This window comes from Passer domesticus, chromosome 2, assembly GCF_036417665.1.
Source record: "Passer domesticus isolate bPasDom1 chromosome 2, bPasDom1.hap1, whole genome shotgun sequence".
Taxonomy (NCBI): Eukaryota; Metazoa; Chordata; class Aves; order Passeriformes; family Passeridae; genus Passer; species Passer domesticus.
Genome location: NC_087475.1, coordinates 28,957,533 through 28,971,562, shown reverse-complemented (window position 1 = coordinate 28,971,562; position 14,030 = coordinate 28,957,533). Strand labels below are relative to the sequence as shown.

The following is a 14,030-nucleotide window of genomic DNA, read 5'->3' as shown; positions in this document are numbered from 1 at the left end:
TCAGCCAGAACACTTTTTCATGTGATTTAACTGAATTAGCAAGTAGACCATGATCTGATGAGGCAGTGAATTCTGCAGTGGTGCTGCAGGACAGAGGTCCCCTGTCCCCTGGGCATGATGCTGTGACACAGATCAAAGCAGCAACTAGGGGGAAAAAAAAAAAGAGCTTAAAAATCCTTTTTTTTTTGTACTGGGTATGGTGGTGGTATGAATGGGTAGACTGGGGTGAGGTCTTCAGCCTGTCTTGCCATGGTGTTTTCAAACTTGAGTCAGTGGTTATGCAAAACAGAGGAAGCAGCAGAAATAACAATTTGCCAATATTTTTTGTGATGTATTTTGGTTAATTGTGCTCACAAAAGGTTACAGGAGATCACAACCTGCTCATGGGACCAAATTAAGCTAAGGAACATTTTTTTTAGATTTGAAAAGACACTGAATTTCTTAGATTATATATCCACAACCAAACAACAATTCATTCTCATTATAGAAATCAGGAAGTGCATCTCCAGCAGGAGGCATGAAGGACATGCATGACCACCACCCATGCAACAAGCTGAAAATGTACTTTTAAATTATGGTCCTCTCTGGTCACAGCATTTGGGGTGACATTTAGAAAGCCCCAGGAAATCTGTGGGCCTCTAAAATGACTAGCTGCATGGAGGTAGATTTTATTCTTCCAGGAGTAAGTGATTATTGCTTCTGGTGGTTACTCTGAGCAGGGGTTGTGTTTGGTGTCAGGGCAATGGCTTGTGCACACTCAGCTCCCCAGCTCAGGGTCTTTTGCAGTGCTGAGGGAGATGCATTGGATGAAATGTGTTTACCAAGTCTTTCTCAAAAAGTACATCAGGAGGAAGAAGAGGACTCTCTTTCCTTAGAAAGTGCCAGGATTAGTCCAGTATGCGGCAGATAGGGATTAGCTTCCTCCTCTTTCCCTCAGGCTCCTTGGGCTCATCTCTCACACTTTCCTGTTGAAACTGCTTCCCTTTGTTTCAGTAGTCACTTGGCTGGAGAAAAAAAGAGCAAACAAAGGCAAATGTAATAATAATATTGGTAGTAGTAGTAATAATAATAACAACAATTTACTCTTGACGGCTTCAAGAATCACATTGGGTTCTGACCATTTTTTTGATTAGTTACTTGTACCTCTGAGAGGACAGGAGACAGGAGATTTGTTGGCCCTGCTCTCCATATGTGAGACAAAAGGACACTAAGGAAGCAAACCTGTGTCTGCTGTCCCTTCCAAACCCTTCTTACTCTCCATCGCAGCCAGAAATGTACAGAAATGTACAGGAATGTACAGGAATGTACAGAAATGTAGGGTTACTGCCTGTTCAGCTCTGCCTGGGAGAGAATGCAGCTGATCCTCAGAAATCAGGGTGAATGATTCCCTTTGCACAACAAAATATTAAAGTGTAGGAAAATGGCAAGAAGGAAAGAATATACAAAATTGCTGAAAATTATTATTATTAGCAGATGCAGAATTTGCCTAATCAGGAAGGTAAATGACTGGGCAAAAGCAGAGCCTGAGCTTGAATATGAATATTTTTCCAGCTTTGCACATTTCCACTCTGTATTTAAGGAGAGATCAGTCGGGGAAGAGCTTGCAGGAGTGATTACCATGTCTGAAAGCAAAGCCAAAAGAGCCCTCTTACAAAAATTAAATCTTGATCCCCATCCTGCCTTTACCCTCCCTCTCAGATCACTAACCATTGGTTGCAGCTTCTCCAGCCTCAAAAGAGAAAATGCTGAACTGTTATTGCTGGACAACTCTTCCTCCTCCAGGACATTTATTAAACTAACACCTTTATTATTCAAAATATTTGAACAAGTGGTAGCATGGTTACCTCCCTCTTTCCGAGGTCTGCTGACGCCAGCCCTAGCACAGAGAACAAAGCAGAGACTTTTGCTCTGCACACCATTCCTCCTCTCCCCTGCTCTCCCTGCACAAAGTGACCCCTGATGAGGGGCAGGCAGAGGCCCGAGCTTTAGAACAGATTATATTGTTCAACCTTGGGATTGAAAGCAAACACTCCCAAGTCTCCTTTGATGCCAGCTGACCTGAATCAAAGCTTGCAGACCCCTGGCTGATAATGTCTGCCAGATGCAGCAGTGAAAAAGGGTTTCCAATCTAGCTTCTCTATTTCTAGGCATCCATAAATTAATTGTGTGGGTAGGAGTTTGGCATCTGACTGCTGCTGTGAGGGAAGGCTTGTTGCAGAAGAGAAAAAGCAAACAGAAAATTATCTTTCTGCATAGCCCAGTACATTCAGGTACTTGACTAATAGCTTCTAATAATCCAGATAAGTGCAAAAGGCCTGTTACAGGTTCTGCAGTGCAGGGGGTTGCTGGCAGCTGGATCTGTACTAACATCTGGGGGAGCAGGGGGGTTACTGTGTGGCAACACCTTGGCAGGAAGGCAGAAGTGAGTGAAGGGGAGGAACAACAAAGGCAACATTATTTTTGCTGACAGAAGCAGAAGAAAATGCAAAGTGTCACCTGAGGGACTCTCAGCAGCAGATACAGACACTGGCAGGGTCTGACAGTGCTGGGGACACAGTTACCTCAGGCACCTGCCACAGGGACAAAGAGGGGTGGTGACAGATCACTGTGTGTAGAAGAGAACAGTGATGCAAGGCAGATACTACTTCATAACCTGCAATCATTGTGTCAGAGATTCCGGTCCTGCCAGCAGCTCAGTGGTCACAAAGCAAAGGTACAGAGGGAGGAATGAGATGGTCACACAAGAAACTCACAAATGCTGGACTGCCAGAGGCTCAATCTATTATGCCAGAACTCCAGCTGAGCCTGCTGAGAATGGGAGAAGGAGAAGGAAAGGAGGAAAATGTAAGCATTCATATTTCAGAGGCCCAGCTGCTCAAAGCAAATCCAAACAAAAGGCACTGTTGTCCCACTGCTGGAAATAGCTGCAAGATCAGGCTTTGGGGCAGCAGCAGAGAGCTAAGCATTGCATGACAGGACGTGTCCACCCTTGTGACAGCTGTTGTGCTGCATATACAGCTTTGTATATGATACAGAAAAATATTAAACAAAGGAAGAGTATCCAGGCCCCACAACTGCCTGTGTGTCCTTGTACCCATGGGGTTGTGCCTGTACTCCCAGGACAGGACAGCTTGCCAGCCCTGCAGTCACATCAGGTCCCTGGGGCTCTGGCCATCCTCAGGGATGGACCCTCCTTTCAGAAACTGCCTTAAAAAGCAGCAGCAGGATGGGGGCAGGGAAAGCAACCAGAGGATGTAAACCTTGTGCAAAAAATCTGTGAAACAAAGGCTGGTGAGAGTGGCCTGCATGGGGGAGCACAACTTCTCTGGGGTTTGGGGCAGTGGCATGAGACCTGGCATGGCTGCAAGTCCTGCATACAGGGAGGGAGAACAAAAAACAGGGCTAGATTTGAGTCCACAGGAATGCTCTCGCCTTCCTCCTCCTCCTCCTCCTCCTCCCCCTCCTCCTCCTCCTCCTCCTCCTCCTCCTCCTCCTGTGTGTGTGTGTGTGTCTGTGTGTCCCTGTGTCTGTGTGTCCCTGTGTCTGTGTGTCCCTGTGTCTGTGTGTGTGTGCTAATTGCTGATTAATTGCCATCCCTCACAGATCATATTAGGGTAGCTTGACCTGGGCTAAGACCTCTCATCTATCTTTTCTTTTTAAAGAATTGGGGCATAATCACCTCCTGTAGGCAGAGAGCTTCACATTCCCTCCTTCACTTGAGGCTTCACTTCTGAAAAATCATTAACTTGCTCTCAGCCTCATGAGCCTCCCTAGGTGTGACAGCCAGAAGGTCAAAGAGCATGGCATGGGGTGTGCACATCCCCTCCAGGGGCTGGAGCAGCTGCTGCACAGTATCTGGTCTCTACATCACCTGCCAGACCTGCAGCAGCTGTGTTACAGCTGCTGGGGTGCTCCCACAGCCCTGTCCTTCATGCATTACTGACACACAGGAGCCTCTTCTCATTACTAGTTCCAGACAAGTCCTACAGCCTTTTCCCAAAGACGTTTTTCCCTCCATTGTTCTGCAGTGTCTTTGCCTGAGCAAGACCCTGACATTTCATGATTCAAGCAGTAAATTGCACATAATTAGAATACATACAGGACCTGTCTATCATGCTGTTAACCCATTCTTTGCAAGAAACGAGAGGCAGCTCTCCTCAACAGGTCTCATCCCTTGTTTCCAGGTGCCTGCCTTCTACAATCCATGCCTTACTTTACAGCTGCTAAAACCTCATTGAGATGTCTGAGCTAAAACCTCACACAAGACTAAATTTTGTTCCTCAGCTGCTTTGGTGCATCCTGCTGCAGCCGTTCACAATGCAAGATGCAAGTAAAAGGATGGAGTAAAATGGACCCTCTGCTCAGTCTGGTCCCTCATGGGCAGGTGAGAAAGAAGGTCAGGGCTCTCCTATGTCTGATCCTGAATCCTGGGATGAGGCCTGCCTGGCCTGCCTGTGTTTTGCTGTATTCTCATTCAGCATGTATGTAGTCATACCGGGAATTTCAGTCTCAAACCCACTATTAGCCTGGCCCAATTCTGCTCCCCACCCCCTCCCAGTCCATCCAGTATGTTTGTTTTGGTCCTGGACAGGAGTCTGAAGTGATGTAATAGGTCTCCTAGACAGGAAACTCAGGCTCAGGGCTGGCAGAAGCTGTAGGTCTGGGCAGTGCAGATGTGGGGGCTGCACCCCCTGGCCCTTTCTCCATGTCCCAGCAGTGCCAGCAGCACCATGCCTGCTGCCTTTCCTTTCCTCTTTCCTCCCAAAGCAGTTCAGAGGTGCCACCCTGGCACAGACCTGCCTCCTCACCACAGGGGTGCTTAAGATGACATGTATATTATTTAGCATGTGGTTTGCATGCTGTCTAGTCTTTGCTTGAAAGAGCAGTGTATAGGGAAAGAACCAACAAATGATGTTTTTTTATAGTCCTGGAAGAGCAACAAACCCAACACCTCCAAAGTAACACAAGCCACTGATGAAAGGAAAAGCCATGTGCTGGTACTACAGGTGAGCAGCCAGGCATCTGCTTTAACAAGGAGTGTTAAAAGGCCCCCAGGGAGTACACCCTTGCTCAAGTTCCTATCAAACAGAGATTCAGTCTCAGGAGGATTAAATTTTTTTCCTTTAGATGTTTTCAAACCATATGGTGCCAGTCTCAAAAATTAATGTCTGAATCATTTATTTTTAATAGGTAAATACCTTCCTTCTGTCTCTTCTTTATCCAGGTTTCCTTAGTAGGACAAGAACCAGTTGTTTTTGTTGGGTTTTTTTCCCCCCCTTTTTTAATAGAGAATGAGCCTCCCTGTCTTGCTTCTTTGGATTTGTGGAAGTTTTCCCTTGAGAAGTTTTGCCAGAGGGGAAGGTGGCCAAGCTTGTGCTGTCCTATGGTGTGGCTCAAGGAAGTGCCACACTCAACTCATATGCAAAACAGGGCTACGGACAAATGTCCCTGCTGTGGCAGGGATGTCCCTCAGAAACTGTTTATGTGATAACATACTTTTGTTACAATATATGTGCACAGCTCCTCTTACAGACTTCACTGTGGTTTTCTTTCTGCTGCTGTATTCAGCACCTTCAAACAAACCCCAAAATCACTTCAGTAGCTCTGTTGTTCTCCAGGTTGTTTGCCATCATCTCTTGCAAGCTGGAAATGAAACCTTTTATCTCATGGAGGGCAATACACAGATGATGTGTGTGTCTGGATGGGTGTGGGTTTAAGTGTGTCCCCTGTTTGGGTGCTTTAAACTCACAAGCCATGCAAGAAAACCAGCACTGCAACTTCCTTCCCTGGCTCCTCTCACTGAGCTTCACAGTCTTAGTGCTAAAATATCCTCCCAAAAGTAGACTGACGGCAATGGTGGGAAGGTGCTTCCATGTCCAACCTGATGCACTCAGTCTGGGCTATGGAAGTGCCTGGATTACATCCTGCAGCTGGGTTGTTAACTGCAGACATTAGATATGCACTAGCACGTGTAAGCAAGTGGATGTATCCATCTCTGGGAGAGATTTTAAATAGGCTGCTCTGGCAGTCCTCTTAGTTTCTCTCAACATGAGGATTTTCTGCTTTACTGGTTTATTTTTGGATATGCAGGCTGCAGAAAAAGGAATTTTGTTAATAGAGACATGCAGTCTCGTTTGTGAAAATAACTCCATAAGTATGGGAGAACATTGTGCTGTTTTACTTAAATCTGCACATGTTTTGCTGACTTAGAAGTTGTTACTGCATTTCAAAGACTGACTTACTAAACCTGATTGGTGTCCTTTATCTTTTGATGTTTAAGAAGTTTTTCTTTCCAAAGTCTTCTTTTCTTTCAAGGCACTTCAATGAAAAGTCTTCTTTCGCCCACCTTCAGAACAGCACGTAACATCCTTCAATTCTCCCTGATCTATCTTCTGTATTCTCTTGACTCAAGGCAGATCATAAATTTGCCCTAATTTATGATCTGGTGCTCCTTTTTTCAAATTTTTATTCTACATTTTCTGAGACATTTATTTCACCCTAATGAAAATAATGTATCTGCTTGTGTATGCTTGTCCAGTATACTGTGGTGTCCTACCATGGCAATAGGGACAATAAATGCACCAGCTAGAAGCAAAATCAACTTATTCCTTGCTGATATTCCATCAAGTATCTGGACCTTTTTATTTTTGCCTTGAACTACTACTACTACGACTACTTACATGTTCAAATGCAAAAAAGTGCGTTTAAAAATAAAGTGAAGGGTCAAACTCTGACCTTGTCTTCTGTGGGAACTGTGCTGATGTGGTGCTCAAGACCATGTTCTGCTAAGAATTCCAGAGTAGAAAGAATAATCTTTTTTATTTTCTTTTGGGTTTTTTTGGTGCAGCAATAGCTACAGGCTAAAAGACCCACTTACATCTTGTTTGAAGGCTTTAAAACAAACCCCACTTTTTAGTGACAGTTCTAGGACTTGTATATTACTTCCTTTTTTTACTTTTTTCCTAGCTTTTTGTCACCAAAGGTTTTTGCAGGAAAAGAGGATTATTATTAACTTTAAAGAGGTCATCTGCTCCTACTTCATGTCTCTCTCTCCTTAAAATATTATTTTATGTTTGTGACATCAAATTGTTGCTGTAGTAGCAACACATAAAATAGAAGAACATGACATAATGCAGGGAAATAACAGTGTATCTGGGGAACTTTTAAAGGTGTCCTCATTTTCACATTTTCTTTTCCCAAACCCTGATTTTAATCAGTTTGCCTGAAAAAATAATCTTATAGACAATAAGCCTCCTACCTGCCTGCCATGTCCCTTGCTAACATGTATGGCTACCCATAGTTTTCCTGTTTCAATATGAGATGTTCAACATCAGCTAAATATTTAAACTTCTAAATCAGGGTTTATCCCAAAAATGCAGCTAGATCCTCAGCCACAGATTCCTTGGCAAAATGCTCCATTGGTTGGGACTTCTGCTAGGGTGGGATAAGGATTAGTTAATTCCATGCTCCTGACAGTCCTTTGTAGGACCCAGGGCACATCCTGGCATCCCATAATGCTCAGTTTATCTGAGTAGGGGGAATAGGGAAGGTTTGGACAAGAAGTCTTTGTGTCTCCTCTGCTTCTGGAGGTCAGAGACTGGCTACAGCAGGAGGGGAGAAGGTGGACAAGAGGCAAAGCTTCTCCATGTAGGACCAAGCAACCAAGAAACCTCGTGGGTGATGAGTCATCTCTCTGGTCCTCCAACACAGAACTGATATGATCGCCAGCTCAGAAACAAGAATCAAATCAAGAACCAATGAGTTGCCTCTAAAGATATCATCTGGACTCATTCTGCTGACATGCTTCTTACTCTGGCATTGTCTTAGGCCATTAGGACCCTTTTTGCTGCCTTTCGGTGGTCCTTTGGGGTGGCTGTTGCATATTTTATTTCTGCACCAAAATCTTGATTTTCTCATGGATAAATGAAGTGTTTGTGGCAAAGCAAGGAAAGGGTGTGGGTCCTTGCTTTGTTCGGTTGCCTGTGACTGCCAAAGACTGGATTACTCACTCAAAGGCTTCTTCCAGTTGTATTACTGATACTAGCTAGTAGTTCAGGCTGAGCTTGTAGGAGAATTTGGATTATTGCCCTGACTATGCTTTACTTTTCATTCAGGCCTGTGTTGGGAGCAGGACTCTTGTAATCGGTTCTGGAAGTCACAAGTGACCCAGAGGAAGGAGCTGAAGTCTACTGCCTGAAGTCCACAGATGTAAAAAATTTGAAACCTTTTGACTCTTCTTCTGAATTGGATTTTTTAGAGAAAGTCTTTCTCATTCCCCATGCAGCAATGGAGTCTCTTTGCATATCACAGTCTTAAACCTGCCTGAGGCCTCTTAATACTTTAATCATAAAACCAAAATTCAAGAATCAACAGGAAGGACTTTTGGCAGCCACCACAATCCTGAAGATACAGAGTCCCTTCCTTATTTTCTCTACGAGTTTACAGCAGGATTTAGCTGAATTCGCTGTGGGACTATTCCTTCTTTGCCTGCTTCACTGCTGGGATTTTGGAGAACTTATCACAGTTCTTATCACCCCCTCCATGCTCCTTTGTTTGTCATGTCTCTTTCATCATCTTTCATCAGGCAGGACCATGCAGTCTCTTGGACACTGTACAGGTAGAGGTGTCCTCACCCCACAGATGTTTAACAAATCTGCAAGGCTGCATTATTATTCTGGCCAGGAGGCACTGCCCTAGCATGGGAACTGGAGAACAAACAATCAGGGCACATGAAGGGACTGAGGGAGAGTTACCAAAGCTGCTCCTCAGTGCTTCATCATGGATTCACATGGCCCAATGGGTCTGAATGCCACATGAACTCTGACAGCCTACAGGTACCTCCTGCGCTGCACCCTCAGTGCCTCTGAGTGTCTCGGTGGCTTTTCTGAACGGGAAAGCACAGGGGATTGTGCTGCAGTATTCTCCAGGTAGCCCCATGGAAGGTCTAGGGGAGATAGGAAGATCCATGCTGGTCCCATGGTAATGAGCCCTGCATGGCTTCTGGAATGACTTACAAGGAGGTAAGACACCTCTGTCTACAAAGAAAAGAAGAAAATATGAGTCAAAATGTTGCCGCAGAAATTTTACAGATCTATTAGAGATATATTAAGAGAAAAAGTGGTAACTAAAAAGGCACAGTATAATGGGAAATAGAAGGTTTAGAAAACATCTATTGTGCTGCAGAGATAGAGAGATGCCAGTGAATGTGTTTTAAAAATGGGAGCCTCATCTTTTTTTTATTTAATAGAAAAGCTGATTGCATTGTCTTTCATATGAAAAATAATAAAATGATAGAATGGTTCAGGTTGGAGAGGCCATTAAAAATTATCTCATTCCAATCACCCCCCTCCACCTTGGGCAGGAACTCCTACCTCTAGCCCAGGTTGCTCAGAGCCCCATCCAACCTGGTTTTAAACACTTCCAGGAATGGTGCATCTCCAGTTTCTCTGGGCAACCTGTTCCAGTGCCTCACCACCCTCACAATAAATAATTTCTTCCTAATATCTAACCTATCTTTCAGTTTGAAGCCATTATCCCTTGTCCTATCACTACATGCCCATGTAAGAAGTCCCTCTCCACCTTTCCCTTTAGGAACTGGAAGGCTGTTATAAAGCCTCCCTGGAGGCTTCTTTTCTCAAGGCTGAACGATCTCAGCCTGTCTACACAGAGGAGATGTTCCAGCCCTTTAATAATCTTTGTGGCCCTTCTTTGCACTTATGTCAACAAGTCCACAAACTTCCTGTGCCCCCAGAAGGGGATCAGCACTCCAGACAGGGTCTTACAGAGCGGGGCAGTGTGGCAGAATGCCCTCCCTTGCCAGCTGGTCACTGACACAGAGAGCAGCACCCCCTCCTTCATGTTCCCCCTGAAGAGCTGTATCCTTCCATTCCAGCACCCCAGCCACGGGAGCCATGTCTCCATGATGCTGACAAGACTGTATCTCTGCAGGTGCACACACAACCCTAACTCCCCTCATTTAGTCCCGTGCTGTGTGTTTGAACAGAGGTGTTTAAGCTGGGCCCCTGATAGATGGCTTACTGGCTGGGGCGGCAGGAATTCCTCTGTGCTGCCCTTCAGGTGCTCTCCTTATGACCCGCGATCCTTCTCCAGGCTCTGGGCATCTCATGCTGGCCCTGGCATCAAACTGGAAGGAATGACTGAGGTTCTCCTCCCTGACAAACTTTATTTTAACAGAGTTTAAAAACTTTGTTAATCTTCTAGTTTAATAAACTCTTTAGTTTAAATGAAACAAACAAGTGAAAAGGAAGGAGCGGTAAATTGTTAGCTCCCTATTTAAAAACAAGGGAGCTGCAGTTATTCCAAGGGTATTTTCTTCATCCTGCTCGCTAACTTGTAACTCAAGTGGAATAATTAATTAATTTGAGGCACTCTGAAACATGCAAATGTGTTTCTCAGCATCTCCTGTAATCAATCACTCTACAGGGAGACAATTAATTTATCAAAATTAGGAATAACTGATAGGGTTGTTTCACAGTTCCTGTACCTGTAGAGAGGCAAACAAAACAATTAATTAAATAAAAGGGAGAATTTCTCCAAAGCAATGACTCCCCAGCCAAATAAAATTCAACCTCTTGTGGTAATGGATTTATTTTGGGCTTGGTGAGGAAGGTGGTGATCTCCAAAGGTAAGCAGCTTCCACAGACACCAGTGCCCAGAAGCTGTATGAGCTCTCAAACTGCAGTGCTGTTGCCCGGTGTCAGCACTTTCTCCTGAGCCGTTCGGCAACATTTGAACATCAGCTTAATTTTAAACTCATTGGCTCACTGATTAACTGCTGAGGTGCAGTTTCATCAGACGCCTGGCCGCAGGTACAGGACACGTGGGCAGCTGCTCCCTCTGCCCGCTGGTGTCACCTCCAGGATGGGCTGGAGGTCACAGTCCCCACAGCAGCCCTTGTGAACACCTGGCTTTTTCCAGGCCCTGGCAGAGGGGGAACTACCAGGCCTGAGGCTGCTGAGGAAGGCTGCAGGGCTCTGCCATTCCACAGGCTGCAGCAGCTGTCAGGTGCACATTCACTTACAAAATTTGACGTCTTGATGCTTATCTGGAGCTTAGCTCAATGGAGCCCCAAGTTTGGGGCTTTTGAGTGGTCCTACAATGCAAATATTGGATATTAATTTATAGAAGTAAGGAATAGGAAAATGAACTAACCAAAAGCTTGTCTCAAACTTTGTTGAGGCTTTTCTTTTGAAGCTATTAGGATTTTGATTTGGTTCTTGAGAAAAAATTTTTTCTTCCATGAAAGAAACACTAGAAGTATGTTGTTCCTGCATTAAAGTATAGGATTCTTCCACATTTTCTCTGCATAATGAAGAATTATAGACTTGTTCCTAATCAGTTAACAGCAAGGAGTGAAGAACAGATCCTACACAGTAGGCTTTATCAGAGAGATAATGAAACCCACATGACATTTCAGGGCAAGCTTTGAAAGCCCTTTCCTTAGATAAGCTATCATCCGCTCTGTAAGCAAAATTCTTGTGATTATGGGTTCCCCCCCCTTGATTTTCATTAACATAACCATTTGCATAAATTGCAAGATTCTTGTTTCTGAAAAGTCCATATTCTCCTGCTGCTTGTTTCCCCCCGTGCCCCCCATTCAGAAAGTTTTCATTCTCTGTTGGCAACTTGATAAATCACTTCCACTAACTCAATTATGGTATCACCAACACTGCTTTATCACTTCAGGTGATAAGGAATAAGCAGCAAGCACAGCCACAAAACCTGCAGGAATACAGATTATGTTTCCATGTCATTTGCTCCATTAACAGCTTGTATGGAGTGTTTGAAAAAAATAGAAGCAACAAAAAGAATACATGATAGAAAGAGATTATATTCTTTACATATCTCAGATGCTTACAGCCGAGGTAATGCATAAATTATGAGCCTCAGGTAGGGCCTTCTGGGAGCAGTGGAAGGACTTTCATCAGCTTCAGTGAGTTTCAGATAGAACAATGCATTGGGAGTGAAGCATAATACCATTATGTAATGACAAAAATTAGAAAGAGGGGGAAAAAAAAGCAGCAAGTGAGAAGAGAAAAAAGGCTGCAAGCATTTTTGCTGACTTGGATATGAAGGTGCACAGCATAAAGCCAAAAGAGATCCATATCTAAATGGAAATGAGGAAACCACTACATCTGAATGAGATTTTGCTGATCCAGTCTAATTAACCTGGTAAATGTTCAGATACTTTAGTAATTAAACTTTAACTTTAGAAGCTAAATTGCTTTTAAATAAGCCACTGGGATTTATTTTTGGCATGGAGATCAACAATATTCTTGTCTTCTACACTACAAGAGTCTGGAGCAGAATTCTGGCAGCCACCATTATAGTCTAAGCCACCACCAGAAACAGATTTCAAGAGGAATAGATCCATATTTAATTATAGTGAAGAAGACCTGTTCAAAAAGAAAAAACATTAAAGAATTGTAACTAGCAATATTTCATCTACTATTTAAATCATTAAGTGCTATAATCAACTTGTGCTATAAAATAAAATGGATTGTGGGAAAGTTAGGGGATGAAACTACAGTGATAATGACAGGTTAGTGAGCAAGAATAATGTCTGGTTAATAGTCATCATCCAAAACATGTTTAAATATTTTTAAAATAGAGGCACATAGCGGCTTGGAAAGTATAAGGAGTACCTGTAAGACAGGAGAATCTGTCCCAGGCAGGCCATGAGAGTGATTATGAGCAGCGTCCTCAGCACAACTTCCCAGGGCAATGCTGCACAAGAAGAGGAGCACCAAACAGAAGCAGTCACGTTGCTATTTGTCTGTGCAACATGCAGAAGACTACATTGGAGAGAGATGCCCAGGTATGGGGTCCATGCTGCATGAAGAACAAGGAAATACTGGGAGAGCCACAGGAAAACAGTCCAGGTGACCCTCAGTCTGGAGACCAATCCTTCCCAGGTTTGACTTGAGGCAGAAAGGCTGTCATTCTCACCTAGGAGAAATCTCAGCAGCCTTATGTTCATGCAGACGTAAAAATCTACCTGATAAGGGAATAGTGGGGTAGCATAAAATTACAGACAAGGGGATAACAAAATCCAGTGGGTAGAAATTTAAGTCAGGTGAATTCAACCTTAACACAAGAACTAATCTCCTACTGCTGAAATTAATGGGATGTTGCAGAGCCTGAAGAGGAAAGAAGATGGGTACCACTGCCAGTTTGTGATAACACATGCCTTTTACAACACTCTACTCTCTTTGGATCACCTACACATAATCCATACAGAGTCACAGAGTGGCGAGCATGCAGGAGGTGCCAAGGCACAGGGGATCAGGTGCAGAGGGGATATTGGGGCAGATTAGATCTGGTACAGGCACATACTTGTTATTTGCCACTGCTACAGGTGGCTGTGTGGATGAAAATGCAGTGATTCCTCTGTCTGGTGCCTGCTTGCTCCACAGAGAGGCTGGGAACGCTACAGGTCCAGGCAGTGCCAGCAAGTCTTGATGAGGCCATTAGTGCAATGAAACTCCCTCCATCCAGGCTTCAAGCAGTTGCCTGGGAGGTTCTGGGGAGATATTTTTATCCTGCTAATGTTTGCCTACTGTATATGTATTTCAGAAAAAGGCAGAAAGAGGAAATTTAACTCCAACAGGGTGCAGTAATTCCAAACAGGATGGATCACAGCACATCGAGGCAATCATTTGGTGCTCAGAGATGATATCAACACCTCTTTTGCATTTTATTTAGCTCATTGGCAGATACAGAATTGGACCAGAAGAAACCTTTGAGTAACATCTGCTGGTGTCCACCACGCTGAGGAGAGGCCAGCATGGGCATGCTGACTCCTGCTGCCCACTCCTGTCTGACACCCCCACGGCCTCCTCAGATGATGGAGCCCAGGCTTTGCTTCTGTCTCCAAAGAGGAGAGTGCCAATGGGATGCAGCGCCGTGGAGGGAGTCAGCTTGGGTTTCCTGAGCTTTGGGTACCTGAATGCTGAGCAGAAATGAAGAGTTTTCAGTTGAGAGCTGGACTTCTCCAGGTTCCCGCTGAG

General features: G+C 44.3%; 2 long non-coding RNA genes across 3 annotated transcripts; one reads left to right on the top strand and one right to left on the bottom strand.

Annotated features, from left to right (window-relative positions):
• LOC135295278 (uncharacterized) lies at positions 1-2,657 on the bottom strand. Its single transcript, XR_010357319.1, has 3 exons — positions 2,497-2,657; positions 822-1,004; positions 1-144 (listed from the first exon to the last, which is right to left on the bottom strand). It is a non-coding gene; the product is annotated as an uncharacterized LOC135295278 (long non-coding RNA).
• A 9-nt stretch (positions 2,658-2,666) lies between these two features.
• On the top strand, positions 2,667-8,998 carry LOC135295277 (uncharacterized). 2 transcript variants are annotated; one of them, XR_010357317.1, is made up of 4 exons: positions 2,667-2,844; positions 4,285-4,384; positions 4,926-5,006; positions 8,115-8,998. It is a non-coding gene; the product is annotated as an uncharacterized LOC135295277 (long non-coding RNA). The 2 variants fall into 2 exon arrangements; XR_010357318.1 differs by lacking the exon at positions 4,926-5,006 and having other exon boundaries at positions 2,669-2,844.
• Positions 8,999-14,030: the final 5,032 nt, after the last annotated feature.